Source organism: Triturus cristatus, chromosome 12, assembly GCF_964204655.1.
Source record: "Triturus cristatus chromosome 12, aTriCri1.1, whole genome shotgun sequence".
Classification (NCBI taxonomy): Eukaryota; Metazoa; Chordata; class Amphibia; order Caudata; family Salamandridae; genus Triturus; species Triturus cristatus.
The window spans coordinates 614,805,826-614,831,614 of NC_140595.1; the positions used below are offsets into that span (position 1 = coordinate 614,805,826).

Consider the following 25,789-nt stretch of genomic DNA (forward strand, 5'->3'; position numbering starts at 1 on the left):
AGCTGCAGCCATTAGTGGGGTACCAACATCTAGGTCACGTGGGCACCAAATCATACATCGGCAATCAAGACCAGTGACAGGATGTGTGATGCTGTTAATAAAAAATATTTGAAGCATATTTGAACAAGCTAATTTAGAAATGTTTCCATTTGTCCATTGTTCCCATACAGCAAGGACTCCCACCGCACGTGGCCAAATTGTACGAATCTTTATGGCAGCCATTGGTTGGGTGGCAGGAGCACGGTGACACACTTTAAATTGGGAGAATGACTAAGAAATGTAGTTTAGCAAGGCATTTGTAATGCATACAACACAGTACATTTCAGTACTGGATTCATTTTTAAAGGTCTGTTTTCCTTACCCAACCAGTCTTGCTTTATCACTATTCCTCCAAACACACAATGTGTCTTTGACTTCCTTATTGTTTTTTGTGCACACTGTATATGAAGAATAGTTGATGGATGGCAGCGCTTTTCATCGATTAAGATATGTATAAGAACTAATACTTAATCATGACAGTGGTTCGCAAGTGGAATGGAGCTGCTAAATGTATCTAAACGTGCTTTAAAATATTTCCCCTTGGAAGGTTTTGTAGAAAATAGGGATTAAAGCTAAAATAGAGGATCTGTACCAATGCGGGTCCTGTAATTTTCAAAAGAATATGTGATTAAAAACAATCACACTTACTGTGCAATGGCAGAAGAAATACATTATGTTGGACAGTGCAATATTACTTTTGATAATGTGAATTCAGTTTACAGAGGGAGTTATTATGACTGATCATTAGTAATAATCACATAAGGAAGCAGCGATATTATATCACACAAACCTCATAGTCGCCCTGATGTGTCAGGTCAAAGCTTCAGATTTCAGGGGGCAACATTGATCCGGAAATGTTTGCCTACTAAAAGTGTGCCAGCAGGGATGCAGACTAAATGGTGGTTATACATGTACGGCTAAGGGCAAAGTTAAAGACATTTACACGCCCAAAATAGGCCCACGCCATCAGGAAGTAGCCTCTGAAAACACAGGTCTTAAGGTTCCTCATAAATGTGTCAACATTCATTTCCTATTCCCCAGCAGGCTCTCTGACCACAAAAGACATCATTTCGAAAGGTGTCTGGAGCAGAATATCGTGGGCAGCAGATGATAATGTTTTAGTCAGTAGATAAGGCAGCATTTTTATTTACAAATAAGCATGATCCATTGCCTGCTCTTGAAGATAGTCCAGTGGCATTTAAATTGTATCCTGAGCTGAACAGGCAAATAACGAGGTACAGCAGTCTTTGTAATACGAAATGTACGTGAGAATCCAAACACCATGCGCGTCATTGATAAGGCAAGGATTTGCATGGCTGATGCAATTGAAGGCTTTTAATGTTACATGGGGTGCATCAGACTGTGTTGAACCAAGGCTTCCCTGGGTGTCAGAAACATGGGCATCCCCTTAAATCACACAGATAATTCCTAAAGGCAGTCAGGTACAGGGATGGTCATTGCTGCAACCTGCAGAGAGTGCCACCTTGCTTTCAGAGCTCCTTATGGCATGTTGGAAAACGGGGAACCCTAGAGCCATCTCTGATGAAGGGGAGCAGGGATGCTTTTATGACTATCATACTCGGGTTCAAACGACTGAGCAGGAGTCACACAGCATTCCCAGGCTGTGTACCAGTTCCCATTAAGTTGAGTTCAGTGAAAGAGACATACATTATTGACACCAGATTCATTATGGGAGTAAGTTTCTTGGAAGCAGATTTTGGAAGTTTCTGTTTCTACTAGGTAATGTCTTCCACAGCCAGTCCCGCACCACCTTTAGGCGTTCAATATCTGAGACCCTGGTCCCAGATCACATAAGCCATTTCAAAATTGTGTTTGGTGAACAAAAACGACAGAGAGGTAGGCTTTGTGCGACCCCCTGTAACCAAAACTTCCATGACATAAAGATATGACGTGTTCACTGTTGCGAAATAGGAGGGAGTAATTTCAGGCTAAGTCTGTTCGCAAAGTGCTCGTGTGGTCCTGTAATACAGTGGTTCTTTTAAAAAAAAAAAAAAAAAAATTTTATTGAGGTTTCAGCTTCAATAACAAAATCTAAGTCTGGCACAAAACATGCAAAATAAAACAAGCACATTTTAGCTGTCCCAGTACAAGTATACTCTGAGGATTGTGCATAGACACTGAAAACACTATGAGCAGTGGCACACTCAAACACAGTGCCCCTAAAGCCAAGAAACATCCCTCCCCCTGCGAACTCAACATACAATGGCCTTGAAGGAGCTTATCTTATTGTCAATGGATCAGGGCCTAGACTGACAGGGTTCAACATGTATCCTCCGGTGGTCAACCCAGCCCTTCCATATCTTAAAGTGTTTACAAGGGTACCCCCAAGCCTGATATATCAGGTCCATACAGAAATCCATGCCCTTTGCTCACCCATCTCAAGTTGAGGTGTCTTCGTCGTCCCATGCTTTTGCAACATCTTGTTTAGCCATGAGCAGCCCCAGCCAGAGCAGCATTCTCTGACATCTATTGCCCTCCTCATCATCATCTGCAATAAGCAGCAAGATCAGTTTCGGCTCCCTGGGAATCCTCCAACCCAGCATCATCCCTGGTGTCCCCAGCACCCTCGCCCAGAAATGTGGAAGTCTTGAGCGGCCCCAAAAGGTGTGTAGTAAATCTCCAGTGGCATCACCACAGCACAGGCAACACCGCGGAGTCAATCAGCCCCAATCTGAACAGCAGTGTCCTTGTGAGATGCGGGCGGTGCAGTATTTTGAGTTGGATAAGTCAGAACTGAGCTGCCACCAAAGCTTGTCTTGGGGCGGCCACCGCCTCCCTCCAATCCTTGTCCTGAAGCTGACCAAGGTCCTGTAACCATGCCTCCTTCAATAATGGGTCTGGTTGTTGATATAGCAGTGTTTGATAAAGTGCAGACAGTTTATGTGTTTTAAAATCAGTTAGTAAGAGTTTCTCCTCCAGGGGTGAGTAGGCCGGAATTTCGGTGTTTAATGGCAAGTATGTGGTGAGCGCATGTCGGAGCTGGAGATATCAAAATAACTGGGTACGGTGCAATGGGTATTCCTCCTGCAGCTCTGGAAAGGACTTAAGAAAGAGTCTGTGAGCTCGACTCCGAGTGCCATGATGTCTATCATGTCCCACATGCAAAGCCGCAGAGTGCAGCCACTTGCAGGAGTCTAGACCCTTTCCACAACAGGGTCTCCAAAATCAGACAGCTCATCCCGTGGCTTTCATTGCCTCTCTCCATGCGGTCAGCATCACCGTGTGGAGGTGAGAGTAAGACAGTGGTTCTTAAGCTGTGGGCCGGGACCCATGGGATCCATGACACCCATCCAAAGGGTCCGTGACTGCTTAGAAAATGACATAATAATTAACAGATAAATCAAGTGCATGTAAATCGAGAAGAAAATATAAACTTAGAAACTTTAAAACGTCAAGTAAATGTGAAGAAGTTTTCAACTGAAGGCTAAAAGTTAAGCTGGTGTCCTGAGAGTGATTTGTGCATCAAACAGAATGAAGTATTGATAATAGGTGTCCTCAGGTGAATATAGAAAAAACATAACTTTCCCATTAAAATGTAAAATGCAAATTTTTTACATTTGTACGTGAATTACATAAAATAGTCCATCATTTGTGTATTTGCTTGATTCTATGATTTTATGAATTGTTTTGAGGTTCAAAACACCGAAATAGCTTAAGCTGGGCTTCCTGACTCCCAGTAAAGACTCCATGGGGGTTCTTGGATTCCAATAATGATTCATTGGGGATCCCCGGATTCCAGTAATGATTAAGTGGGGGTCCACAGAAGTCAAAAGTTTAAGAACCAGTGCTGTAAGTTTTATTAGCAATAAGAATGCAAACCAATTACATTTCACAGAAAATGTGTATATTTTACAACAGCTAGGTACTCACTCTCCTTTCCACATGAATGATTGTTGCTCCTGAGCAAATACCCGAGTGGCTTTGGTACCTCATGTATGTCTGAAATCCCTCTGACAATGTGCCACAGAACTGTCAATCTCCAATTCGCGTTACACGTTTACACTGGGTAGTGTTGCAGTCAGCTCCTCCTCCAGCATAAACCTTACACTGTGTGAAGGTATACAATCTTTAAAAAAAATACAAGACATTATTAAAGCACAAATGCACTTTTGCAACAAAAGAGCATCTGAGTAGTAATTGATAATGCCAAAAATAGCAGGTCTGATGATCCTACAGCTTTTGAGTTCTTTGGGTGGGGAGTTTAAATACCACTGCCCTGGGGAATGGGAGTTGTGGTTCTAGATAACAGAATCGCATCCACAAGAGTAGTATGGACAAGGGCCTTGATGAGATGGGGAAGCAGATGGAGTTGTACAGAAGGATTCAAGAGGTTCTAGGGGCTGAGAAAAACCCTGAGAAAACGTAAAAACAACAGGTCTTCTGATATACACTCACATGAAACAAATCCATAAACACACACTACTAACCTGGAAACTAAGGGGAATGTGCAATAACACTATGCGTTTTCAAATGCATTCCTTTGTAAAGTGTAGGACACACAAATTGCGTTTCTTCATGAGACCTACCTTACGAATCACAAAATACACAAGCTCTAATACGGATAGAGATGTCAAAATGTAATAATATGTACTTGTCCTATGGAAATGATGTGTTGATATAGGTTATATATGGCACTCTATTCAAACCATATGACATCTGTCTAGATCAGGAAGGGCTAGGCGCTAGCATTGTCTGTCTAGATGGTATAGATATAACATTGGGACATATATATGCACCAACTTCAGATCAGCCCACCTTCCTCATGGAGCTATCATCAAAACTAACACCCTGCGGGGGGAATTTAACACAACGTTTAACATTTTTAGATCATTTTCACCCTCCACACCAAGACATATTGGTGGAGAGAACTGGATGAACCTGACAACAGTGGGCATCACAATGGAACGTAGTCGACAGCTGGTGTCGATTGATCCTGAACGCGCAAAAGTTTGCATTCAGTTCGCCAGTTTATGAATTACATGTACGACTGCACACAAGGCATTCAACAAGGCATCAGAAGTGCTGAGTACTTAGCAAGGATCATTTTGGAACATAGGGCCAGATGTACGAAATCCTAATTATGCATTCCCTAAATAGCGATTCCTTAGGAATCGTTATTTAGGAAATGCTAAATGGTATGTACAAAATTTACGATTTCCTAATAGTGATTCCTACAGATTAGGAATCACTATTAGAAAAACACAAATAGGGTCTCGACGCCGCACAAGATGGCCACCTAGGGGGTTTGCTCCGCAGTCCCGGGACCTACTTGTGGCCTTCCGATGCCCTTTCTGCCTTTCTCCGTGAGGTCCGCTGCCTGTTTCTGGCGTCGGAATATGCTGTCGACTTGGTGAGCTATCTTCCTGTCCTATTCTCAAGTGAGATGCGCTTCATTTCGACATCGCGCCTGTTTCCTCACAGCGGCCGCCATTTTGGGTGCGCGCCTCGCTGCTGGCGCTCCTCAACTTTTGGTGAATTTATGCTTGCACTTGGAGGAATGCAGTCTTCACTCGCCTCACTTTGTTCCCCAACCAATGTGTTGTTATTGGAGCCCTGTTTGCTTCTGACCCAAGGCATTTTTTGATTTTCGTTGTTTCTATGCCTGTGTGCTTCCGTCTCCCCTGCTGGCGCCAGCCCATGGCACTTCCTTCTCTCCGCACGGAGTATGGTCGAGGAGCTGGTCCTGGGATTAGCGTATATTTTTTCTTACTGGATACAGAGGCTGGTCGGGGTCCTCTCTTCATTTTCATCTTCCTGAGGGAGGCTGCGTTGGAGGGGGCTTGTAGGCGACTGTCCAGGGAGCGGATGGAGTGCACAAATTGATGTATTTTTCCCTATCGGCATTGATGGTCTTATACCAAATTTTCTTGGAGATGTGAGCACCGGCTTTAGAGATGGATCCCCAGAGTGATGCGGCTACGACTTCGTGATGGACGACTGTTTGAAGATTTTGCCGTGCCTTACCAGAGCCGCTTAAGGCTGCAATTTTTTCTGTGTTGGCTTGTGCTGTTCTCCTGGTGTGCCGCTTCTCAACTCTAACCACTGAACGCGAAAGTGCATCATCTTCCTTCGGCTTTGGTGGTCGCTTATGGGTCGATTACGCAAACCGAAATATGTTTTTGTGCCTTCAGCGATTACATCTCAAGCCTCTGTGGCGTCTGCACCAAATTCTTCTCAAATGGCTGGAGTAACCACTGGTCGCTCTTCTTCCTCTTCTTCCCAATCTACTCCAGCTAAATCTTCTCCACCTGTTTCTTCGACTAAGCGTTTGAAACAAGATCCTCCTTCTCCAGACAAAGCACCTTCTTCCGTCTCTATGGAACTATTGTTGGAGGAGATTTGTGCGTTGCGTCCGTTTGTTGAGGAAATAAACAATAAAATGCAGTTTCTTGAGGAGAAATGATCTACCATGGATGGCAGAGTGTCTTCATTGGAACAACAAGTATCGGAGGTGCAGGCTAATTCCCAGAGGATCTCCTCTTTAGAGAAAACAGTCCGCAGTCTCCAACAGCACACTGAGGATTTGGAAAATAGAAATAGAAGGAATAACATTCGTATTTATGGTTTGCCAGAATCCCTCGAAGGTGCTGATCCCGTGTCATTTTTTTCTTCTTTTCTTCCGAAGCTCCTTGAGATGCCTTCAACAACATCTCTCAGCATCCAAAGGGCTCACAGATTGGGTCCTCGCCTTTCCTCTTCTTCAGCTCCAGCGAAGCCTCTAGGAGTTATCATCCTCTTCTTGAAATTTACAGATCTTCTTTCAGTCCTTTCGGCTGCCAGGTCTAAACGTCAGCTTTCCTGGTTAGGTCAGAAGGTATTCCTTTCTCAAGATGTTTCTAATGCTACTGCCTCCAGAAGGAAGGAATTTCTCAATCTTCGTGCTCCTCTTCGTTCACTTGGTGCTAGATATGGTTTATTCCATCCATGTCTTTTCAAGGTAACATTCCAAAATCAAACCTGGTCTTTTCAGGATCCTGCAGAGCTTAAGAATTTTATCCTTATTCACACCAACCACTAGTTCTCCTAATGGTTGATTTTTTAACCCTTTTTTCTTTTCCTTGCAGGTTTTTTGTTGATATTTTGCAGTTTTTCTTCATTATCTGTATGCAATGCTCTGTTTTTGAAATTTAACTGTGGTTTGTTTGGCCGTGGCTGTCCCTGTGGGGTTGCAGCTTTGCCTTTGTTGTTTTTTGAGTGTTTTAATATGCTCTTTTGTTGTACTCTTTCATTTGCCTCCTTGCTTCTCCTGATGTTCTTTTTTCCCTCATTTATTTGCATAGATTGCTTCGCGCTTATTCCCTCGTCTCCTATGGCTCCCCTGCTATTTTTTCCACGTCCTGGTTCGGTCTGGATTCCCTTGGGCGGCTCGTTGTCTTGTTGAGTGTCGCCACTGCCCTGTTGTCCTTTTTGTGTTCCCTTCAGGTATGTTTTCATCAGTCATCCTGTTTGGATATGTACTGTCTCTTCTTTTGTTCCCCTTTTTCTTCCTTCCCCTTCACCCCTTTTTGTTTTCCCTTTTCCTATTTTGTTCATCTCTTACTTCTCGGTTTTTTGCTGCATGTTAGTATTTTTTGTGTTTCTTGTATTCTATTGATATTGATTTTCTACTTTGTGTAAATTCAAAGTTGTTTCTTGGAATGTAAAAGGTTTTTTTAATCCAACTAAAAGGCAGAGAGTCCTTTCCCATTTAGCCTCCTATAATCCTGACATAGTTCTTTTACAGGAGACCCACCTTACGGATGTTGAATCTCTCAAATTGAAGAGGAGTTGGGTGGGTACTGTCTTATTTTCACCTGCCAATGACAAAAAGAATGGAGTTGCCATTTTATGTCATAAGAAACTAAAATGTAATGTTTTATCACAAGAAAAGGACAATGATGGTCGATGGACATTAGCTAAGTTATTAATTAATTCTATTCCATTGACTGTCTTCAATGTTTATGGTCCTACATAACCAGATTGTTCCTTCTGGCCTTCAATTACAAACAAATGTATCCAGTATAAGGATGAATCTTTTATTTTAGGTGGAGATTGTAACCAGATTGTTGACCCATTCCTCGATCGTAAATCTACAGTCCGCTTCATACCTCATAAACCTCACAAACAGTTTCTTGACACTATTTTGCAATCACGCTTTATTGACTCTTGGCGACTAACGCATCCTGATACTTTGGACTACTCCTTTTTCTCTCCTCCTCACTCATCTTTTTCTCGTCTTGACTATATTTTTCTTTCTCAACCTCTATCTCAAAACTTATTGTCTTCCTCTATTGAGCCCATAGTTATTTCGGACCATGCCCCGATTGTAACGGTCCTTGACTTGCTTCCGCCGTGCCCCAAATCCTCCCGTTGGCGCTTCAATAGTGCACTTCTCACAGATCCCAACTTCTCTTCTTCTTTTCGTTCCTTCACTAAGGAATTCTTTTTATTTAACTCCAACCCTAGTACACCTCCTCACATCCTTTGGGATTCCTTTAAACAATGGCAAGAGGGTTTATTATCGATTTCGTCTCTAGGAAAAAGAAGCAATTTCTTCAAAAACGGAAATCCTCTCTTGCGCTCATAAAATCTTTGGAACATAAATGTTATACCTCTTCAGATAAAGTTATCCCACCAGATCTTTTACGTTCAAAGTTAGAGTTTAATAAAGTGACCACTGACAACGCCTCTTCAATTCTTCTCCGTAGCAGTGCTCGTTATTATGGAGGCCGTAATAAGTCAGGGAAACTTTTAGCCAACTACCTTAAATCCCGTAAGGAACATACCCTTATAGAATCTATTTATTCCTCTGATAATACTCTTCTTTATAAAGATAAAGAAATACTTGACCAATTTCAATTGTTTTATCAACATCTTTATACTCCAGAATCTCCTCCTACTCCCTCTCTCATTCAGAATTATTTTGAGTCACTTCCTAAACCTTCTAACTCTCATCTCAATTTTCCGGATCTTGAAATTGAACTCTCATTACACGAACTCTCCACCGCTTTGACATCCCTTTCGAAAGGTAAAACACCTGGACCTGATGGTTTTCCTGTTGAATTCTATTTGCATTTTTCTGATCTTTTGTTGCCCAATCTTCTGACTCTCTTTCAGTCTTTTTACTCATCTGGTAAGGCGGAAGGCACTTTTCAGGATGCCACCATTTGTCTTATTTCGAAAGAAGGTCGTGATCCCCAACTATGTAAAAACTATCATCCGATCTCTTTAGTCAATGTGGACTATAAATTGTTTGCCAAGATACTTGCATTGCGTTTAGACCCCTTTATGCCACATCTCATTGGCAAGGAGCAATGTGGCTTTGTTAAAGGTAGGCTAACATCTGATAATTCGCGTCTTCTTCTTAATGTTTTAAATAAAGCATCATCTCTTTCAACCCCTTTAGCCGCTATCTAAGTTGATGCGGAAAAGGCTTTTGACAGAGTCGATTGGTCTTTCCTGTTTGCTTCATTACGTTGGCATGGTTTTGGTCCCAATTTTATTTCGCTTATTTCACTGCTATATTCTTCGCCCAAGGCCTCGGTACTTGTCAACGGTCAGCTCTCTTCGCCCTTTAATCTTCGGCGTGGTGTCCGTCAGGGCTGTCCTTTATCCCCTCTTCTTTTTGTCCTAGCTCTTGAACCGTTTTTGTCCTCTATACGTAACAATACTTCTATTTCTGGTTTTCCTTATGGTAACAATCAATTGAAGCTTTCTGCATACGCAGATGACATTCTCTTGTTTATTTCCGATCCAGATGTATCTGTTCCCCCTTTATTATCTGCATTCGACTCATTCTCCCTAGTTTCAGGATATAAGATTAATTCTGATAAAACTGAAATTCTCCCTCTCACCAAAACCTGTCTTCCTCATTTCTTCTCTTCTACTGGCTTTGCTTGGAATAGCTCAAAGATTAAATATCTAGGTATTTGGTTCTCTAATTCTATTCCCTCTTCAATTAAATTAAACGTGTTGGCAGTTATATCCAGAATTGAACAACTTTTCAATACCTGGAATCCTCTTTTTCTTTCTTGGTGGGGTCGACTGGATTCAATTAAGATGATGATAGCTCCTATTCTAATTTATATTTTTTCCATGTTGCCCGTCCACGTTCCTGCGCTCTATTTTAAACGTATCGATTCACTCCTTTCAAAATTTCTCTGGAAAAATAAAAAATCTAGTATTTCTCTGGTAAATTTTCGTAAGTCCAAACCTAATGGTGGTGTTAATTTTCCAGATTTCCGTCTTTATCATAAGTCTTTTTCTTTACGTCAAGCCTCGAGATGGCTTTCATCAAATTCTTCCCCTTTTACTCCTCTTTGGCTCCTTGTTGAACAAACATTATTATTGCCATTCTCCTTTGGTGAAGTGGTACTTTTCTCTGCCAAGTCTCCCTATTCCCTATTTCCCTTATTCAAGCATACGTCATCTCTTTTAAAACCCTTGGTTCACCTTTCTACTGTTACGCGTGCCTCCTTTCTAAACACCCCTATTTGGTATAATTCATTGATTCTTCTAAATAATAGACCTGTATTTTGGAACTCTTGGAGACAAAAAGGTGTTATATGGGTTAACCAACTCTTTGATGGATCGTTACCTTGCTCCTTTCCCCAATTTCAAGTCTTGTTCCATTGTCCCCGTTCCTTTTTGCAGAAGTTTACTACTCTCATGGCAATAATTCTTGATCGTTATTTTTCTCTTCCCTCTTCATTATCATCAGCTCCTCCATCTCCTCTTCTTAACATTCTCACTGCCCTTCCTAAGGCTTCGCTTTTTTATAAATTTTTCGTCTCTCCTGACCCAGAACGCTCCAAAACTAAAGTGGAGCTTTCCTGGGAAACAGATTTTGGGTGCACTTGGTCTGTTGCTCTCTGGGATAAGCTCTGGTCTAGATCCTTAAAAATCTCTCGCTCTGCCTCTCTTACTCAATCTCGATTTTACCTATGTCACAGACTTTACCTCTCTCCTCTTTCCTTATCTCGTTTTATACCCTCTTCTGACTCTAAATGCTGGACTTGTGGTAGTCTGAATGCTGATCTTCTCCATCTGTTCTTTTTCTGTCCTGTTGTCTCTGCTTTCTGGAGGAAGGTTTGGTTGTACCTCTCTTGCATTTTTGCATTTTCTATTCCTTTCTCAATAACTGTCCTCTTTCTGGGTAGTCTTTCTGATTCTTTAGATATACCTGCACACTCACATGGTCTTTTTGACCTCATGCTTGCCCTTGCATTTCAGCACATATCATCTAACTGGAAGATTCTCACAAATATCTCCATACAAGGCTGGTGGAACACTGTATGTCATTTTCACAGACTTGATGTTGCCTTTGCTTCCTCTTGCAAAGCAACGCGCAATGTTGACTTTTTCTGGCTACCCCTTACTACATACCTCGATTGTCTGGCTTTAAAGAAATCTACATATGACAACTCAGAAAATTTTAAACCCCCTTGAAGGATTTCAACTCTCTCCTTCTTGTTATTTCTTGTTATTTTTTATTGATTTTCCTGTTATAACAGTTTTTATGCTGATCATTTTGCTCATTGTTCTCATATATCATCTGACCATATGCCGTAATTTGCTTTTAGTGTTACATTTGGTCATAATGTTTTTCCTCCCCCTCCTTTCTCTTTCCCTTCTCTTTCCTCTTTCTTTTCCTCCCCTTATCTTTAAAATCCTTATTCAATGCTTTTGTTTCTCTAACACTGATATTAGCATTGTTCTTCATTTATACATTGTTTGATTGTATTTCTTGTTTATGCTAATGTCTTTAATTGTTACCAATTTCTTCAATAAAGCTTTTTAAACATAAAAAAGAAAAACACAAATAGGAAATGCTAATGCACTCCCACCTATGGGCAAAATAGAAAATGGTTTGCATTTCCTAAATTGCAATTTCCTAATAGGAAATCGCAATTTTGGAAATCCCAACCCAAGGGTGCTTGGAGGCACCCGAAATACGTAGGGCACATATACCCACGGCGCTTATGTGCGCTTCATGTCATATTAAAAAATGCATTTTTAAATGTGTTTTTTAATTTTGCACACAGTGGTTACCATCGACTTTGAGTTAATGGTAATAGCATTTCCTAAATGCCCAATTCACATTTAGTAAATGTTTGTACGTGTGCTTTAGGAATCGCAAATAGGTAATCCTTATTTGTGTTTCCTTAATTTCACGATCGTAATTTGCAATTTCCACCGCGTAGATAACACAATTTGCCTTTGTACATATGAAAAGGCTGTTTTGCTTTTCTTTATGGACGAGATTGCGATTCGACCCATTAAGAACTGCAAAAGGCTCTCATACATCCGGCCCATAATCCCTTACTACAAACACTGTGCTTGGGTAGGTAATGTTCTGCCATACCTGTGTGGAGAATCCAAGAAAGCATGCTTGAGAATAGAGCTGTTAGGGAAATGCTCGGAGACACAATCAAATACTACATCATTGAAACGGAACACAGCATCTGGTGCACTAATAGAATGGTAGCAATTGAAAGAAATATTCAGCACACCCTTAAATTTATCAAAACAGTCCAAGTTTAGGTATAGGACAATTCAGTGGCTTGATGAGTAACAAACCAATAATCATGCACTGATTGATTGACAATGATAAGTTTTCAAATTCTTAAGTTCTACTCGAAAAGCAGAGTCCACATCACTGGGTTTTCTTCACAGACGTAATTCTTTTTTCTTTTTCTTTGATGATACACCCCAAAACAAAACAACCAACACGCGTTTCATCTCCCCTTAGACTTTGTCAATGCAAAAAGCGAACTGTTTCTTGACCATACAGTGCATCCCCTAGGCAGTTGAGAATTTCTCTCACACTACTGCCACAATATTCACCACAAATCTCAAAATGATGTGTGATGAATTAGGTTAGCGTTCGTGACAACAATTATCTGAACCTTGATAAGTTCCAACCTAAAATGAAGCTATCGAACAGGAGGACGTAACGGGATACAGACATTGAAGAAGGTGAATGGTCCAGATATCTTGTTTTACTAGGGCCTTTGTATTGCATACTCTCAAATAAATCCACAATATAGTTCAGTACAAGGTTTATTTTTAATGTCATGTTCCTCTCCCACACAGGCACGCTTTATCACTATTCTTGCAAAAACAGGGTGTTATTTAATTCCTTATTAACTTACTTTTTTGCATTTTCGAAATGAAGAACAGTTGATAGGTGGGTGCACTTTTCCTAAGTCAGGATAACTGTAACAAGTAATTGACAGACATCCCGGGAAAACTGGATTTCACGTGAAGAAATAGAGAGCTTTTCTGGAGTTGATTTCTGTGAATTAGACCAGACCAAAAATAAGGTGACTATGGATGGGAGAAAAATCATTAAACTAATGAAGATCCTTAAATATACTGGGTGGAAAACACTCGCAGATTTTTAGCTCCTCATTAGCGCTTGATCATGAGAGTGGTTGGACAAAGGAACAGAACTGCTAACTTTACCCTCTGGTACACTAAAATAGCTCCTTTTTGAAGGCTTTGTAGGGACAAAAGATCAAAGTTACGATAGAGGGTCTGTATCAATGCTGGCCTGTGATGTTCAAAAGAATATGCTATTAAGAATATTTATATTGTCTATGCAATAGCAAAATAAATAAGTTATGCTTGATAGTGGGAAATCATTTTTAATATGAATTCAGTTCAAAATTGAGTAATTATAACTGATCATTATCTCTGAACATGTTCACACAAAAAACAGCGATTTCGCGCCAACCTCATTCTCCCCTGATGGGCTATGAACAAATCTTCAGATGGTAGCCTCCAATGTTTTTCTGGGAATCTGTGCCTTCTAGCAGTCTGACAGCAGCGCTGCAGAATAATGAGTCTATTCACAAAGGTAACAAACTTATGAGTAATTTACACATGTAATTTGCTCTTACACTTTTAAGCAACTTTACTGCTTTCGGCTATTCACAAAATCTGAGTGTAAATCTAGTTAAAACTGTAGGTACAGTTATTCAAAGGTATAGGATTGCATGCCTCCACCCCCTGAAAAAGTGGGTGGAGCCAAATATATGAGTGTAAGTTACTACTGGCAAAAAAAAAATACTAAGTCGAGCAACACACATTACCAGCCATTGTTACTGCAACACCCTCCCATTGAATATAATGGAGAAAGGGACTTAGATTAAAAGCCCACAGGAAATGATTACATTATTTAAAATAGTTTTAGATACAAAGTTAATTTAATGTTCTAAGAAATCTAAAAAAAACATTAGTTTAACAAAATATTTTAACAACTTTTTGAATTTATAAATTAATCTAACATCTATTTTTATTAAAATATCATTAAACTACTTTTAATTAATTTTATACATCACTTAATTATTAATGCTTACAAAAACAATGTATTTTTGACTATATGTAGGGATTTATTTTTTATTTTGAACTTCTGAATTATTTTCCTAATTTGATATTTAAATTCAGGATCAAATTAAAGCAATGCAGGAGCATTATTTTTTTCTACTTTGAAATAAATAAAATGAATGTTCAATAATATTGTACATACAAATAGCTTTACTAATTTATGAAAGTTTAATAAAACTTTCTTAATTTCCCCTAATACTTTACTATAAAGAGAGCCTAAGTATAGGAAAAAAAACATTATAAAAATATATTTGTATCAAACAACAATAATAAAGTAAATCAATTGCATGTATTTATTTTAAATGTAGAACACAATAAAAATATTGCTCACTATTAAATCAGTTTCAAATTAAAGGTTTGATTTAAATATATAAAAGCAAATTAATATTATTTTCCTGATGTTTAAATTATTAAAACAAATTCTCACCTAAGATTAAAATTGATGTATAGAAATGATTGAAAGCAATGTCATTATGTTTTAATAAATACAAATGCTACATTAATTTAAATATTATAATCATTCTGTTTAAATATGTAATAATTTTCGATTTTTTAAAACATGAATTTATATTTATTCATACTTTTAGCTATTTTAAATCATTGAATTTAACATTATTTCCTATGAGGCTTCGTTTTAACTCCCTATGTCCATTATTGTCTATAGGAGAGTGTTGCAGTACAAAAGGTTGGCCATGTATGCTGCTAGATTGAATCCAGGCTCTGAGCTGGAATAATTTTGTTCTGTGTTCCTTTTTGACTGTAGTAAATTTAGAAGTGCAGTTTAGCAATTGACTTAATCCACATTTTTTGTTAAGCGCGAACAATCACCCGTAAGGGTCTCTAGGCGCTGGGGGCCGTCGGGAAGATTAAGCAAGCTATTGCCCAGAGTCACATGGTGCTGGGCTAATCTGCCGCCGGTGCTGGGGATCGAACCGTGATCCCAAGATTTCGAAGTCAGTCACCCTGGCCGCGGCGCCACACCTCTTCCCTTACGTGTTTGTGGGTGGGTGCATGTCTTTCCCTAAATCCCTCCCAGTTAATAGCATGCATGCCCCTTTTTCCAGTCACTTCCCATGGTCCCACCTACATTTACTGCTTAGGGGCCAATTCCGATCTCGCTAGGAAAGCCCTCTGTATGACTCAGATCAGAAGGCTTTCCAAGCGAATCGTGCTGTGAGTGTCCGACTGAACGAGTGCGATGCATCCGTATGTTGACGGACTAGGTTCTCCAGGACTCCCATTGAACTCTATTGGAGCCTGTATACTGATCGCGTACACAGGCTCCCATAGCAAATAGGGGTGGGTGGGTAAAGCATACATAAGGGTGTGCAGAATGGCACTGTTGGCTTGCTGCTTTTTTTTTTTTTAATCCACTGAATGTATATTAGATTCACTCATCCAAAATGGCATACAGGATCTGCTAGGTGTCATGGTTCTTTAGGATCTGCAATTCTGCGTTTGAAACCGTAGATCCCATAGTAGACTTGTTTTTTATTTTTAAGTAGAAACTTTTCATTTTCTTCATCTCACATTCTCTCTTGCACTGAGAAATGTTAATTTAGCCCCTTATAGCCCCATCCACATTCATTTTTCTGCCTTATTGGATCCACAGATGTGTCTTCGAATGCACAGTTTTAGAAAATGGCACCTGCAAACTTTAGAGGTTTTTTAGGCAGATCCATGGATAAAGCTGTGAAACTTTTTTTGCAATTTTTTAGGGTATTATTCGTCCTTCAGGCACCTCCACATGGGATCGACAAAAGTGATCTGGATCGATAAAAGTGTCTGGATCTATTGCATTATCTAATGGAAGCTGTTACAAAAATACTGAGTAATGGTCAGTAAATCAGATCACCTGGATCTGTGGATTATTGTAGGTGCCACAGATTCTGCAAAAGGCAAAGGGAAATAAAACCCACTTCTTCAATCAGATTTGTTTATTTTTTATGCTTAGGGGCCAATTCCGATCTCGCTAGGAAAGCCCTCTGTATGACTCAGATCAGAAGGCTTTCCAAGCGAATCGTGCTGTGAGATTCCGACTGAACGAGTACGATGCATCCGTATGTTGACGGACTAGGTTCTCCAGGACTCCCATTGAACTCTATTGGAGCCTGTATACTGATCGCGTACACAGGCTCCCATAGCAAAGAGGGGTGGGTGGGTAAAGCATACATCCTGTGGCGGACACCCCATGGTGACCGCCACACTGTGCATGCTTGGATCGGGGGACCCATGGGCACTCCCCGCGACTGATTCGGAAGTACCTGGGTGAAGGGGGCCTGCTACAGCCCTGAAGTCCAATTCTGACAGCCGTTTCATCTCACTGAGACCGAGTCGATACTGCTGTCTGAATCGTGCATCGTACTCTCTCGTTCGGAAGCCGGGTCCATTGCGTGGCACGATTCGGCTCCGAATGAGTCGGACTTACAGGTTCGGGTTCGGAAATGATTTGGTCGACACTGACGAGATCCCCGTATCGTACTTGGTAGTTTGGAACGGGGGACGATTCGGTCGGAAACATAGGCTCTGAATTGGTTTAGGCAATGCCAAATCCGATTCGGAGCCCTTCCGACCGGGATCGGAATCGACCCCTAAGTAGTGAACTAATATGTGTGGGGATCTCCTCTTAGAAAAGATAGGAGAGGTGGAGATTTACACTGCAGTTCGTTAACAGCATTTTGGAGTACTTTTGTAGTACTACTATACCTACTACAAAATGCAGTTTGTGAATAGACCACTAAATGTTGGTTATACATGTACAGTTAAAGGCAAGTTAAAGACGTTTACACAGCCCTTTTTAATAGGCACCACGTGGGAAGGCCAAAGGACTGCCTGCCAGACCTTTAATCATAATCTGGCTGGTGGGTGGCGGTTCAGTTTGGCGCTCCTGGATCGGTGATGCTGGTGTGGCAGCCTGCTCCAGGACTGCCAAACTTTTAATCAGGCCCATAGTCAGTAGATAAGGCTGCATTTTTATTTGCAAGTCTCTTAAAGAAAATACAGAAGCAATTGAATTGTATCTTAAGCTGTCAAAAAATAACGAGGTATATGTAATATGAAATGTACACAGGAGTCTAAAAACCAAGTGAACCAGGTGAGTCATCAATAAGGCAAAGGCCGTCATGAATGATACAATTCAAGGATTTTAATTCTACATGGAGTGCATCAGATTGTGGTGAACAAAGGCTTCTCTGGCTGTCAGAAACATTATCATCAACTTAAACAGCAAAAGTAATTTTTAAAGACAAAGTTACATTGATAGCCATTGCGGCAAATTTCTTCGAATGTCGCCTCACTCATCAGCTATTTATGCCATGTTGGAAAATGGAATATCCTATGGACATCTAATGAAGGGAAGCAGGACTACTTTTATGACTTTATCAAACTCAGGATTGAAATCTCAGGTCTGAGTTAAACAGCACTCTCAGACTGTGTACTGGTTCCAATGCAGTTGAGTTGAGTGAAAGAGATGTAAATTACGGTTACCAGATTCATGCATGAGTAAGTTTCCTGGAAGCTGATTTTTTTGTTATTACTTTTTAACACAGGGTAATTTCTTGCACATCACGTGCATGACCACCAATAAGCTTTCGAGACCCTAGCTCTTGTCTTCTTATGCAACGCATGGAAGTTCAGGGTATTGCCTGTGTGCATCTGAAAATGAAGACTAGAGAATGGGATGATATGAGTTAGATCACAATTTTGTTTGGTGAAACAAAAGCGGCAGATATTTAAGCTTTAAGGAACTCCTTGTAGTCCAATCCTCTGTGATTTAAACATGTGACCTGTTCATTTCTGCTAAATAGGAGAACGCAGATTCAGGTTAAATCTGTTCCCCTAAGTCCCTTGTGATCCTGTAAATGATCGATAAGCACTGAGTAAGTTAATGCAGGTTCTCACTTTCCTTTCCACATGAATGATAGCCGCACACAAGTACATATGCGGGTGGCTTTGGTAACTCATGTATGTCTAAAATCCCACTGGCAGTGTGCCAAAGAATGGTTAAACTCGAACATGTGTTGCAAGTTTGCATTAGCAGTGTTGTGATTAGCTCGTCCTCTTGCATACATCTTACAAACATTGTAAGTGACAATTACAACACAAATGTACTTTTACAGCAGATCACTTAAGATCTCAATAATAACTTATACCTAATGGACGAGTGTTTTGCAAAGTTATAGTAGTGTGCTTCCACTGAAATAGTCATACGATACTGAGGCAAAACTGCAAAATTAAGTATGTAACTGTGACACAAGGGTGTCCAATCTTTGCTTAGAGTGCACCAGAACTTGCACAATCCGTTAAAGGCTCTGGGATTTTGCTACATCTTCTGTGCATTTTTTGTAGCTACCAAATCAGCTGTGCACTGTCTTTGTACACATGCAGAAACAGATTTAGAGACGCCGTTGCGTTTCGCATAAGGGTGTGCAGAATGGCACTGTTGGCTTGCTGCTTTTTTAATCCACTGAATGTATATTAGATTCACTCATCCAAAATGGCATACAGGATCTGCTAGGTGTCATGGTTCATTAGGATCTGCAATTCTGCGTTTGAAACCGTAGATCCCATAGTAGACTTGTTTTTTATTTTTAAGTAGAAACTTTTCATTTTCTTCATCTCACATTCTCTCTTGCACTGAGAAATGTTAGTTTAGCCCCTTATAGCCCCATCCACATTCATTTTTCTGCCTTATTGGATCCACAGATGTGTCTTCGAATGCACAGTTTTAGAAAATGGCACCTGCAAACGTTAGAGGTTTTTTAGGCAGATCTATGGATAAAACTGTGAAACTTTTTTTTGCAATTTTTTAGGGTATTATTTGTCCTTCAGGCACCTCCACATGAGATCGACAAAAGTGATCTGGATCGACAAAAGTGTCTGGATCTATTGCATTATCTAATGGTAGCTGTTACAAAAATACTGAGTAAAGGTCAGTAAATCAGATAACCTGGATCTGTGGATCATTGTAGGAGCCACAAATTCTGCAATGGGCAAAGGGAAATAAAACCCACTTCTTCAATCAGATTTGTTTATTTTTTAAATGTTTCACCCTTGAATCAAGGTCTACAAATAACTCACCAGTTAACAATCTAGATATACGTAAAAAGAATCCTCCTGAGTACAAGTGATACATTGTTAGCTAAATATCTCAAAAACACTACTGAACCGATTTGCATGAAATCAAAATAGGGCCAATCCAGAGGACGGTTTGATTTTCATGGCAACTTCGTTGTAATTCCATTTACAGATGTTGTTGTATTGGAGAGCATAATGTTGATGTAAAAATTAAAATACCCATTTAAGTTCTGCTATTTGATGGAGCTACATGAAATTTGACTTGATAGAACACAGAAGAATGTGCTAATTGTCTGGCAAATTATGTGGAGATCTGTCAAATGGTGTAAAAGTGTTTAATACATCAAAACTTTTTTGACCCACACATTTAGCTCTCCCCTTCTTTGCCAGATCTCAATGCAAAACTTGTTATAACAAAACTAAGCTGAACACGCTCATTGTCTGCCAAATTCTGTTAGTCAAACTGGGTCAACGCTATCAAACAATGTTTTTTAATAAAACCTGCAGCTTAATTCTATCATCTGCATACTTAAAAATCAACATTGTATTGCAATTTTTAAGCCTGATAATTGGTACTATCATGCTTTGAAACTAAATTCTCCATTCTTTTGGAAACTGTCTCCCACAAAGTTAAATACTCCTCATGCGCCACAGAGTTTTCTATATTGCAAAAATTTAGATTTCGATCAAAAATTGTGATTTGATGATGACAGAAAAACATAAAAGTGAAGACTTTTACCAACCAAGTACATTTGTTAATGGTTAAGTTCTTGTCAGAAGGTACAATTTCAAATCACAATTTTAATTGTTTGAAATAGTTACAGCTTTCTGACCCATAGTTTTTTTATTTTGTTTTCACAAACACTGCTGGATTGCTAATTGGACTGCTCGATCGTAGCCAGATTTGGTGAAAACCGGTCAAGACCACACTTCATGTAATGGAGGCTGTACATTTATTTTTAATTGTGGTCAGCCAGTCTGAGAGCTTCAGGTCCAAGGATCCATATTTGCGTTCTTGGACCCTTAATGGATGACAGAAGAAAAATCTCCTTTATCCAATCGGATTCAAATATTGTTTTTTAAGTTTGGGCTTGTGGGCCACCCACAGACAAGCAGTCCAGCTGTCCCTGTTTTCCAATTTGTCTTTAAGTTTGATTGACAGGTGGGCTCAATTAAAAGCCTACAACAACAATATTCCTAATAATACTTTCCTGAATAATACTGAACAGATTTACAGCAATCAAAGGCACTTCCTTGAGGAATGTTGAACTTTAATTCCAAGTTTGGTGTAATTTCCTTTGTTATAGGGTTCCCACTAAAATGGTAGAACTGCATATTAGGACCAAATAACTTTAGAATGTAGGGACAGTCCATTTACACCATCAGAAACTGTCTGCCCGATTTTTACCTAGCTCACACACCCTTACCCTAACCCCTAACTTTCCTGGGGTGGCAGGTGATTTTGGCAACCTCAAACATGACACTCTGCTCCCCAAGGGAATTGTGGAAACAAATCATACCCTTTCATTGTTTAGTTATGCATGCCCAGTGCAAACACAAGAAGGATACGATATGAACAGCAGTTGGGTGACTAATTCTCTGGGTTCACTATGGCGCTCCTTATTCTCGGGATAGTCTACCACAGAATCTGGAATTTGGACTGGTGCTTCAAGGGAAAGAGGAATCACCCTACCTCTTTACATATAGACCACAAGGATCATCATAATCAATACCCTAAGCACACAACAAATTATAACACAATTCATGAAATTATCCACAAGCACATACTTTTCTTCCGTGTTCTTTTATTTCTTAAACTTCATTAACCCAGCCAACATGTGTTTCATCATAATGGTGAGTTCCCCAAGACTTCTTCAGGGCTGTCTATAAAATATAACAAACAGGTGGTTGTAGTTTGCATACTACATCCACACTGCATCACACCCATACATTTAGTGCTTAATATTCTTAGTTTATCTTTAATCGTGTATTATGTGACTTGGGTTGAAACCCAACATCTTCATTGTGTCTATTCTGTAAATCTTAGCACAGTACTTTACTTGTTACATTCACATATTTTCAAAAGTGCATGGTCATCATTGTCTATTTCTTCATAAGTTCACCAATCGTGATAATGGGACGCGGTGCAGCCTGATCGATGCATCAAAGTGTCATGATTGTCACCACATTATATTTGGTCAAGACCCCTCACACAAAAGTGTGCCCCAGGTGCAACAAAATGCAGGGCACATACCTGTCTTACTATCTTTCCTCACCGATGAAATTCATCTAAATAGTAATTGTCCCAGTCAGTCAGAACCTAATCATGCTATCAAATGAATTTCATATCTTTCATAATACCCATCTGTATAAATCCTACCTGGTGCCCGCTTCTAATGCCGCCCCAGTATAGGATTTCTGTATTCCCTCAAAGACATCCATCCGTGTGCCAAAAGGAATACATGAGCACCTTTCTTTCATTACAAAATCCACTCATATGTCTAATCATTGTTAAACTCATCCCTATTCACCGGTATTAATCCAACTGATTTATTCACATCACAATATCCAATATATTGGGTCCATTACCCTTCTCACTGTTGAGATTTCCAGTAATTTGCTCCAGAAACATTTACATTGCTGTCAGTTATCAGCATTAATGCCCATTTCATGCGTTCAGCTCCTCTGTATGTTGCACCCACCTATTTTGTGAGTATGCTATTCCATACAATTCTTCCGCCCAGTCTGCTTCGTTTTGTGTGCGAGCACCAGCAGGAAGCAGTCTCGTTAACCTTCTCTGACTACCGGTTTCTGCTCAACTGACGTGTTTTCCCTTAGCGATGCAATAAAAACCCCTAACGGTCGCTATATTGGATGAGTGTAATTCATTTGAAAATGTTTATTTTTTATTGCCTGCGTCTACATTATATATCAAGTAATAACTCAATCATCATTACAGAAACTGTCCATATGAATTTCCAACTTTCTAATGTATTCTTCTACTGTGCCATGCCTGCTGTCAGACAGATCATGTCCCAAAATATGGAAACACCAATTGCAAAAAGCTGTGACTAAAGATTATCCAATCGCATAATAAATCAAATCACTTCATTGTACTCAAACCACATCACGTACCACTCTAAATTATACATTATTCATCATTAACAATTTGTAACTATGCATTCTCCCCCAGGTTAGCATCATTGCTATTGGACCATTTCATGAATTATGTTATAATCTTTTGTGTACAAGAAGGATACAAATAAAGTTTTCAATACATTTATTGAAGCAATGAGTCTTGCATAGAAAGAATGAGCTGCAATGTTTAGGCACATAAAACAAAGCAATGTAACCAGCCTTATAAACATGGTGAAAAGAATAAACAGTCCAACCACGGAAGTCTGATTTCTGTATATATATGTACCCATCACTACCCTTACTCTGAGAGCATAGTGAGAGTACCCCTCTGCCTGATCTCTTAGGTTAGCTTGAGCCCCCAAACCTGGATAACTAGGCCAAGAAATTGGCCTGAAGTGGAATTGGCAATCCTTTTTATGCAGGATGGACGATCAGCGTCAGCAGAGCTGCATGTCGAACACAGGATTTGTTCCAGGACAGTAGTGGCCGTAATGCTCCTCTGATCCATAAAGAGCAGTGCATTCTTTATATATTAAGAACCGGACTGTGTTAGAGGCAAAGCTCTGATGCAATGATATGTCTAGATTTTAGAATCTGTGTCCGAACGGGCAAAGCAAGCACTAGGATATCTTGTCTGTGCTTGAAAGGAGTGTACAGATGTCAATCGTATGGGTCAGAAGCGCAAGGAGGATTCCAATTCTGTTCCCTGGTGCCCGAGGGTGGAGATCACTGAAACTTCTCTTCTAATTTTACACCCGATTACGGAAAGTCAGGCAAAAGGAACCAGGACTGATAGCCTGCTAACGCTTCCTGAGTGTGGAAGCCTATGGGGAAAAAATAACCAAACATTTTTGAAGATTGGGGCTCGATTTTTGCTCCAATTGGGGGGTTGGCAGCGGAAGAGTTTCCGCTGCCACCCCCGAGCCCCCCCCACGCTTCCCCATGACGTCAGCGCGCACACAGCGCACGCCGACGTCATCAGGAAGCACTGGACGCGCTGGAAATCATTTCTTTCCATCGCGTCCAGCAAGGAGGTAGGTGTTTTGCCTCTGGGGGGCGGCATTTTAGGATGCCTTGAGGCATCGGGGAAGAGGAAAGAATATTTCCTCTTCCCTGATGTCTCAATGCAGGGCTATCCTGCTTCACGATCGTGCACAGCGTCGCGATCGTGGAGCAGGAATGCCCCACTAGACACCAGGGTTGGTTTTTTTTGGAAAAGGAAGCGACCCCTTGGGCAAGGGTCGCTTCCTAGGGGGCCCTTTAAAAAATAAGACTTTTCTGCCCCCCATGGGGGCAAATTGGGCATTTCTTCGGCCATTTCTGGTCCCAGGGGGGGCAGAAAAGCCCACTAGACCCAGGGATTGATAGTGAATTGTAAGGGAAGCGACCCCTTGGGCAAGGGTCGCTTCGCGGGGGCAATTTTGTTTATTTTGATATTCTGCCTTCCCTGGGGACAGATTGCCTAGTTTATTTGGCTTTTCTACCCCCGGAGGGGGGGGGGGGAGAAACCCCCGCTAGACACCAGGGTATATTTTAAAAATATGATGGAAGTGACAAGGGTCACTTCCGGGGGCCTTTTTATTTTTTAATGTGTATTCTGCCCCCCTGGGGGCAGATCGGCATTTTCATTGGGCCTTTTGCCCCCAGGGGGGGCAGAAAACCCCACTAGACACCAGGGACTCATTCATAAAAATGAAATGGGAGTGACCCCTTGGGCAACGGTCGCTGCTAGGGGGCATATTGTTTTTGTATGCGTTTCCTGCCCCCCCCCCCCCCTCCGGGAACAGATTAGCCTGTTTTCTTTTGCCTTTCTGTCCGGGGGGGGGGGAGCTGAAAACCCCACTAGACACCAGGGACTTCTTTTAAATTAAAATGGGAGCAACCCCTTGGCCAAGGGTCACTTCCAGGGGGCAGATTTTTTTATATGTGTATTCTGGCCCCTCTGGCAGATAGGTGGCAGATCAATCTATTTTTGTGCCCTTTCTGTCCCCGGGAGGGGCACAAAAAAACCCCACTAGGCTCCAGGGATTTTCTTTTGTGAGTAATGGAAGCAACATGGTTGCTTCCTGGGGACAGATCTGTCCCTTTTTTGGCCTTTCTGCCCTAGGCAGGAGGGGGGAGGCAGAAAACCCTACTAGGCACTAGGGATTTATTACTTTTGCAAGGGGGCAAATTTCTGTCTGCTGTTTTCTGCCCCACCTGGCAGACAACCCGATTGACCATTTGGGTAGTAACATTGCGTGTTATAATGTTAATTGTTTTTTTTTTGTGAACTGCAATTGTAATGCAATTTGTTTTTCTTTTTTGTTCTAGGTGAAGACTTTTGCTCTTTTGACTCTTCCAGTTTGCGGTTACGTTACTGGTGGTACTGCTGTTTGTGTAGTTGCATGCGTTTTATAAGAGACTTTTTTTTGTACAATGTAAATGAGTTTCATTTCTCTGCATGAATTGTTTTTTGCAAATGGTGTAATAATCGCAGTATGTTTGGTTTTTGAGTGTCAAAAACTTTTTGCATTTGTGCTCGATGTGTATTTTGTTGTCTTGTGAGTAATTTGTTTTTTTCTTTCTTTCTAGTGGGATATTGTTGGTTTTTGCTGTGTCTCTGCAGAGTAGGTGCTGGTGAGTGTAGCTGTCTCTTGTAAGTGAATTGTATAGTTTTTGAGTATATAGATCTTTGTGATAAAGGTACACATTTCTTTACTTACTTGTTTTGCCCAGTGTTGGTTGTTGTTGACTTGTTCGTGCAGTCTCCTTTCTTAGTAAGGATAATGGCTAGCCGCAGGATTACTGCTAAGCAGGTTGTAGGTTTGCTTTTTGAGTCTTCCTCTGACCATGGTTCAGAGACTTACTCTGCATCTGAGGCAGACGAGGCAGGGGACGATTCTGGCAGTGAGTTTTCTTTCCATATGGGATCATCGGATGATGAAAATACTCTTAGTGCGGATGAAGTGCCTGTATTAGAGGAGGAGATTGATGTGCAGATAGTGTGGCAAGAGGCATCTGGGCTGCAGCCTGGGGCTGCAAGGCTTCCCGTTGGTGTAGTGTGGCAAGAGGCATCTGGGCTGCAGCCTGCGGCTGCAAGGCTTCCCGTTGGTGTAGTGCGGCAAGAGGCATCTGGGTCGGCAAGGCTTCCCGTTGGTGTAAT

General features: G+C 40.7%; 1 protein-coding gene across 1 annotated transcript in view; it reads left to right on the plus strand.

The window, feature by feature from the left end:
• The window catches only part of LOC146776401 (sulfotransferase 2A1-like), a 141,966-nt gene that overhangs the window by 32,283 nt on the left and 83,894 nt on the right, over positions 1-25,789 (plus strand). The gene's annotated exons all lie outside the window — the stretch shown is intronic.